This window comes from Stegastes partitus, unplaced genomic scaffold, assembly GCF_000690725.1.
Source record: "Stegastes partitus isolate 25-593 unplaced genomic scaffold, Stegastes_partitus-1.0.2 Scaffold411, whole genome shotgun sequence".
NCBI classification, from domain to species: Eukaryota; Metazoa; Chordata; class Actinopteri; family Pomacentridae; genus Stegastes; species Stegastes partitus.
The window spans coordinates 482,456-490,627 of NW_007578142.1; the positions used below are offsets into that span (position 1 = coordinate 482,456).

Consider the following 8,172-nt stretch of genomic DNA (forward strand, 5'->3'; position numbering starts at 1 on the left):
CTACTGTTTCCTCGCAGCAAGAAGGTTGCCGGTTCGCGTCCCGGTGGGGGCACCAGAATCTTTCTGTGTGGAGTTTGCATGTTCTCCCCGTGCAGTGTGGGTTCTCTCCGGGTTCTCCGGCTTCCTCCCACACGGTCCAAAAACATGTTGAGGTTAATTGGTGATTCTAAATTGTCCGTAGGTGTGAATGTGAATGCTTGGTTGTCTGTCTCTAAGTGTAGCCCTGCGATAGACTGGTGACCTGTCCAGGGTGTCCCCTGCCTTCGCCCTAAGTCGACTGGGATAGGCTCCAGCCCCCCCACGACCCTAGTGAGAATTAAGCGGTGTATAGATAATGGATGGATGGATGGACATTTTTTTACTGATTACTTGCACTAGCATTGCTGGCAAACCCACAGGCACATTACAGGCCACAACATTGAGCATTACATATGCCACTGGGATGTAAGAACCACGTCCTAATGAATTTCAGCTTGATGCAAAACAAGCTTTAGCCGTAGGTCATTAAGCAGCCCAGAAGACTTTGTCATGATGCCTCTTTACTCGTAAAATCTCCCACAATGCTCACAACGCCAAAACACAAGTGCCAGTCTCCTTCAGTCACAACAGGATTAAACTGTAAGAGGCTCCACCTGGTGACACAACTAGGTGCTACAGCTAAACCACAATATTAGACATATATATTATTTAGGACAATGGTACCAAGAATCAGCAAATACCCTTTAAAAAAAAGACTTGATCAGGACATCCCTAATTGTGTCTATATCTCACTACACTTAAGCGCATTAGTTCCAAACTTCAATTTTATATTAAAGTAAAAGCATGTGACACACAGATGAGCCAAAACTTTAAAAACACTCCTGTCTAATATGCTGCTGGCCCTTTGATTGATGGCAAAACAGCTCTGATGCACCGGGGCCTTGACTCTAAGAAGACATCTGATGGTTCCCAGTGGTATCCTACACCAAGACATCAGCTCCTGCGTGTTGTGAATTGAAGCTGCTGTGGATAAGATGAGTTCAATCACATCCCACAACACCTTGTGGCTGCTCCATCCTCTGTCCACTGTCAGCAGATACTCACCACTGCTGATCGCGAGCACCCCACAGGGGTTTGTCACTTCACAGATGCTCTCGCCCAGCTGTTTGGCTGTAATGATTTGGCCCTTGTCAAAATTGTTCAGGTCTTTACATCTGCCCATTTCTCCCACATCCAACATGGCGACTATACGAGAACCAGCTGTTCACATATCGTCTAATATACTCCAGACCTTGACAAGTGCCATTGTTACGAGATAATTAATGTTAACGGCTTCGTCTGTGAGGGTGATACATTGAGTTATAGTGTGACCGTGTGAGGATAAAAGAAATGGTGCAATCTAATTTTGGTATGTCTCTAAGATATTGACAGTATGCTACTTTTGCCATGGATTTTCTATTTTACTGTATCTTCATCAGCATGAATCAAGCTTCAAATAGAGTTATTATTGAACTATGATTCATGCATCAGGGTACTGAGTAAAGGTCTTGATTCCCTTTAATAAAAATACTGGCATCCATGCTGGTGTTTCCATCACCAATCAAATTGTGGAGCTGCAACAGCAGGACACAAAGAGGAGCAGTCCCTCACTTTGTTCCCCTTAACTCAAAGATCAGGTTAAAACGAACTCTCTAAAATATGATAGAAAAACAAACCTAAGCCTCCATGGTGCTGAAAGCAGGCAGGAGCACTTACTTTTCATCAATAATCACAAAAACCCTAAATTAAATGTTGTATCTGTCATTTCTGACCACATACAAGTGAGCTCCCCTAACAGTCATGGTGGAGTTTGCACACTGTGCTTGGATGTGAGTGTTGCAAACAGTTTGCTCTTTGTTGTGCGAGATTTGTCTGCCTGGCTTAAAAAACTCCACAGCTTAAGTGAAAATGCTTGAGCCTAACCTGTGGCCTTTATGGCTGCACTTCATGCAAGACAAGGAAAGAGAAGAAGAAGAAGGCCTCAGGTAAAACGCCAGAAAGGACCAAAAGTTTTGAATTCAGCCTGAGCATTTACCCAAAAAAACACAGACTGAAAGTAACTGAACATCATGTCTGAACCAAGAATCTGCTGGGTCCCACATAATCAGAGTTTGTATTGGTTTACAAGGCTATACATTCTTTGTTGTTACATGAGTAAAACGAACCCTACTTCACCTTTATAAAAGGATTTTGCTGTCACAGGTGAATCCAGAATCCACAAAAGAAGGCTTAAAATAGGTGGATAAAGAAACAATGAATAACTCATGCAATAGCTTCACCCTTGACAGATTTCATTGGTTCAAATTCTGATCGGAGGACACAGCACGTCATCGCACAAAGCAACATCTTTGGTGTCCACAAAGAGACAAGATTTTTACTGTCTTCTTGGTTTTGCATTTATATCCTATAAGTGATTTCGTCCTTTCACATACATATATATACGAGGTTTGTTTGTAGCGTTTATATAGTCATTACTTTTATTGTTTGCGTAAAAAAGTCAAATTGAATATTTGCTTAATGTTGAATCTACATGGACCACAAGAGAAATACTTTATGAGATAAAGGAGAAACTATCTGTATTATTTATCTATAAATAAAGACAAAATAACACATTTAGCGGTTTGTCGTGTTTGTTAAAATTTGACGAGCTGGCAGCCCCTTTTTGTCTCTAAAATCTTCACATTTTTTCATCTTTAGCCACGATGCAGAGCTGTTCAGTAAAACTGAACTAAACCCCTGTGATCTTAAAAGGAAACGAGGAAAAATTAATGGCTAGACCTCCGCTGCCTGTACTTTATGATGGATGACAGCAGGAGGAGGGGTGGCGGGTGATTTCTACAGTATGGCGGATCTGAAAATTTAAATTTCAGCTCCTTCAGGATCAGGCTAAATTTGTGCTGACAGGTGATAATTTAAACACAGTGGAACAGCTGGTTTTCGGAGCCGCACCGTACATTCAACTAGATCGGCGTCTGTGTGCGTGTACATGTGCATTATCTTGAGCCCGAGTGTGCGCGCTCGTATGATGAAGCTTGTCATATTTCCTTTCAGCGACTTCCATCCGCTCACAGCGTTTGACTTCATGCATATGCAGGCGAGGCAGCCTCAGAAGCCGGTGAAGGCTTTTCAGAGAACTCGGGCTGCACGCTCACATCTCCAGCTCCAGAGATATTTTTCCTCTTTTCCCCTCCACATTCAAGAGTCTCACTTCATCTACAAACCTGCAAAAACTTTCTGTGACTTCAAACTGACAATTTTTTTTAAGCTCTACTCCTGAAGGGAAATTTTTTTAACTTAAATGAATCATGTTGTGAAGATGCTGCTCTTGTCATAAACTGAACTCCTATTAAATTAGCATAAATCCGTCTCAGTGTTTATTTTAACTTCTGCATTTAAATGGCCAAAGCTGTGATTTAAGCTTTATGTAGTTTCAACCTGCAGTGTTGCCAGCGTACAGACTTTGTTGCGAGATTTGGCAAATTTTATGATCCCTGTAGAGACTAAAGCTACAAATCCAGCAACTTCTTGGAACGTTTTAACTCTCCTCCCTCTGCAGAGACTCCAGTATTTCTCACTGAATGTCTCTGTATCTCCTCTGCTCATGAAACTTCAGTTTGTGCAACAACCTTCATTAAAGAGTTTTTACTTTAAAGGCAGATACAGACGCATTTTAAGAAGATAGCAGCTCATTTTTTTAGTAGTTATGCCAAAATTTGAAATATTTTTTTCTGTATTGATGTAAATAGTTGTATAATATCAAAAAATATGCATGTAACATCAATTAATCTAGATCTGGTTGGAAACATTGCGCACAGCTGGAGATTGATGCTAGCAGTTTATGAGTGATTTGAGTCCTCTATTTACCACAGGGTGAAGATGTGTTCAGCATCGATGTGGTGACCACAAACCGTGATATATCAACGAAATTTAGCAGCATGTAGCAACGCCAAAGGAGTTAACCGATGGCGATGTGAAATGAGCAGCTACCAAGTGAAACTAATCTCAACTTTAAGGCCAGTGGAAGCAAAGGATACCGTTGACTGACATGTGACGCCCTCACTGAGTTCCCTAAAGGTTTATCACGAGGCATCAGGGGATGCAACTTTGGCTTCTACCGTTTTCTACAACTGCACTAACAACTCATATCAATATCACATCCCACTTTTGAAAAAGTTACAGCTTTGATCTATAAGTTGTTTTATGTGTGAACTGAGAGGGCGAATTGTAACGTGTGAAGCAAATCCCAACCAGCTGGACTCAGAAGCATTCGGAGGTGGTAATATAGAACATAGTTACCTAGGCAACTACATCCTGGACTGCCACCAGTGACCGACTGTCAGCTACAAAGCGATGCCGCAACAAATGAATCGTTTTCCAAGTGGACGTCGCTTTGCATAAAGGCAGTGCCCAAAATCCTCTCATATTTACAGCAGTAGACAGTGGTTGTTCGCCATTTTATTCAAGAGGCAGACTTAATCTCAAACTCTTATGTTGATCATGTGATGCGCACTTGTCCAAAAAATGCTGTTCCTAAACACAAAAGAGCAGCTGTAAAACAGTGAAACCACACAAAATGACTTATTATATTATCGCAATTGGATCAATTTGGTCAACACTCAGTCTACAAGAGTCTCAGTAATGTCACAAATATGGAATATGTAATCTTGGATCACTGTCTTTTTTTTGTTTGTTTATTTTTTTTTTACCATCAATCAAACATTTATTTCGTCCATTGTGTTTTTGCATATATAAAGTCAACAACTTGCAAGTCTTATACAAAAACTTTCCCAGATTTTTAGGGCTTGTTTCTAATTATTCCAACAATGGCGCCATCATAAAAATGCCCCATTAATGCAAACTCAAAGCATGATGGTTCCTACCACATGCTGAATGTTGTAAAAAGACAGGTGCTGTAAATCACTGCAGGTAAATGAACAGAAATAGGCAACACAACATGTTTTACCAGCAGTCAAAACCTTACAACATTACTTTCTGGCCACAGTGTCTTTTACTTTGTGTAAATAAGTCTGTTAGATGACTTCTATTATTCTCTTGTACGTAAAGGCAATCATACGAGTGAAATAGCCTGTTTAGATCGAATGTTTTCCCATTTATTTGCGAGCCGCGCTGTAATAATGCCACGTGTGACTTATGAAAATAATTTCTCAGGAAGGAATGCAGGCGGAATCACAAGTTGCATCCATCGGCTGAGAGATGACTCATGTAGAATCAGCTGAAAAAGCTCAACCGCACAAAAACAACCTTTAAATATTACAGGGTCAACAAAGTTTTAATAGGAGACGTAGGCTCTGCCCTCCATTTGATTTGTGGTTTTCGGTGCATATTTGCGTTGTTTACACATGCCAGCAGTCTTAATTTGGTGATATTTCAGAGCGGACCTGTCACTTCATTTTAGAATAAGCCTATAAAGCAACGGAGGTGCTGACACATGAGAAGAGATATGAGAGGTAGGATTAATCATGTGCCACGGAATGTGTATAAGGAGGGACGTAGCTCTGCTAAGCTGCAGGGAAGGAGGCAGCGAGGGAGGGAGCTGAGACACCAACACTTTGATGGATGAGCGTTGTGTGGATTTACTGCTCTGCCTACCTACGCTCAACTCTACCCCCGGCCAGCTGAGGTTGGTACTAAACTAACAGTACGTGCCAGGAGGAGCAGCAGAGGATCTCATCAGCCATCTGACCAGGACAAGTGGGCAGGAGAAGGTGAGAAATCAAGGTCAGGTAGGGAAGCACCATGTTCTGATGTGTGCCAGGCAGAAGATGTTATATTAGACCAATATATTACTATTAAAAACACACAAAAGAGGCAAAATACTACAAATACTCCTGCTTAATATGCTGTTGCTAGTTTGCCTGCCACCAGAAAAACTCCGATCCACTGGAAGATTGACTCCACAAGACCTCTGAGGGCGGCCTCTGGTCTGTCTCACCAAGACAATAGCAGTAGATTCTTTAAGTCTGGTACATGCATAAGCTGCAACCTTAAAACCAGCTGCCAGATATTGTGCGAGTCACCCTCATGCCATCAAAACAACAATAATTCAAAGGAGCCATTCCCACCATTTAATTAAATGCATAATTGCATGACAAAATTTTATTGAAACCTTTTAAGATGCAAACATTATTTCAATGCGTTGAGTCAACACACTAATTTTGTTAATTGCATTGACTTGCTATTGCTTTCTGCGTTCGTTGATTTAAAACTAAATGTATCAATAATAATAATAATAATAATAATAATAATAATAATAATAATAATACATTTGGCTCGATAGCTTAATTCTTTTCATCTTGAGTTTAGTTCCATGCAGTTAAGACTGTGTGTCAGAAGGTAAATAGGATACAGTGGATATTTCAAGGTGAGTATTACAGAAATAAAATTCACTCAAGCATCGACTTTTGGGAATATTTTCAGTTATCATGCAATCAACAGTGGACTCCGGTACAGAGTTTAGGCTACACCTGCCGACACAGTTGATGGAATACATTGGAATATGTATGTTGTATGTTGTGTAGCTAATGCTAGTCGTATTCAGCAGTGAAATTTGACCATCCTCCTCGTAAGTTTAGCAAACTAGTGGGTAAGAACGAGAAAGTTTCATTGTACAAATATGTTTGTAACTTGTAGGATAATTTGAATTTAGGTTGTTTTTGCTTTCAACAATAAAACACTGTATGTAATGTGTGTGAAATAGACAAATGCGGTTGAAAATAAAAAAAGTTAATCACTAGCTATGTTAACGTTGAATTCATGAATTTCTTAAAAGCACTACATGAAAAAGGAATCATGAAAAGTCAAAAACTACAGAAGAAAATGTAATTAGATCAAGTTCATTGTTTAAATGTTTGCCAACTTGAAAACTTGTGCTCAAGACTCTTTTGAAATAATGTGAAAAACTGAATTTTTATGAGTAGTTCATGTAAAGACCAGTCACTAAGTAAGTGCTAAATTAAATATTACTGATGTCCTCTGCAGAGGAAAAAACTTCAATAAAAGTTGTCTTAATGCTAAAACATGATGCAAGCTGCTGCGTTAATTTATTTTTGTTGAGCCCAAACAGCCGGAGTGCATCCGGCCCTGGACCTTTTGAAGGTGGAACCGCCATGTTGCCAGTGGATCGTTTGGGTTGCAGAGTGGGACCTCTGTTGATCACCGTGTTAAATCAGATTGGGACCTGGAGAGTTTGGAGGCCTGATCAACGCATTCAGCTCTTTCTTCCTTGAGCTGTTTTTGCAGTGCAGTAGGGCACATTGGTAGCTTGTGTACAACTACTTCCCTGGTGTCAAACTACATAACCAGTGTGTGTATGCAACAAAACTTAGAACTGCATTTCACATTCCACAGGACGCTGACTGTCCACTACATCAAACAGATCATTTCGCATTCTGATGGGATTTTACTTCTTCCAGATAGTTTCTTAACTTGTCAGCATCACATCTCACACAGCAGCCGGAGTGTGTTCGTCTGAGCGCTCAGCTGAGGATGAAGGGAGCGAGGTGTTGTGATGTGAGGAGATCAGTACGTACCCTCTATTCCTCATGACTGCCAGAGGTGGTGTTTTGCACCTGGATACGTCTTCATGCACACGCGCACATCTGGTATCTGCAACACAGAATGAGAAATTCAGTCCAAACCAAACCAACGATCACTAATTTCACTTCTATTTGGCTAAGAGCACACGGAGCACGGAGTTAAATGAAAAATGTCCTGCCTCCACCCATTTTGAATTACAAAGCATCACACCGTGGAAATGTCTGAACAAACCCACCGACTGATTTTCAGCTCCTGAGCCCAGGGAAAGGTTCATCCACTTTTTAGTTTGCATGACAAATGGAAATCAGTGCCTGGCATGCAGCGGCAAGACTGCGTGCTCAGTTCAAATATACCCACAGATGAGAATAAAACACAACCCGTCTGTGTAAAATTGTTCCTCTCTTTGGCTGATTAGAAAAGCACCCTGGCGAGTTTGTGGATGCTCTTGAAAAAAACGAGTTTCATATTTGAAAGTCAGAGTCCGGGTTGACGTAAACACGACCACCATTGTGCACAAACTTTTCAAACAAAGCATTGCAAAGGACAACTCTCACCGAAGGTCAGTGATGCTAAAAACCAATCCATCCATCCACTAAC

The 8,172-nt window shown here is 40.8% G+C and overlaps 1 protein-coding gene across 1 annotated transcript in view; it reads right to left on the minus strand.

Annotated features, from left to right (window-relative positions):
• The window catches only part of LOC103360016 (heparan sulfate glucosamine 3-O-sulfotransferase 5), a 53,383-nt gene extending 45,735 nt beyond the window's left edge, over positions 1-7,648 (minus strand). The window contains exon 1 of the mRNA XM_008285636.1: positions 7,569-7,648. The gene's annotated coding sequence lies outside the window, so the exon portion shown is untranslated. The remainder of the gene's footprint in view (positions 1-7,568) is intronic.
• Between the last annotated feature and the right edge of the window lie 524 nt (positions 7,649-8,172).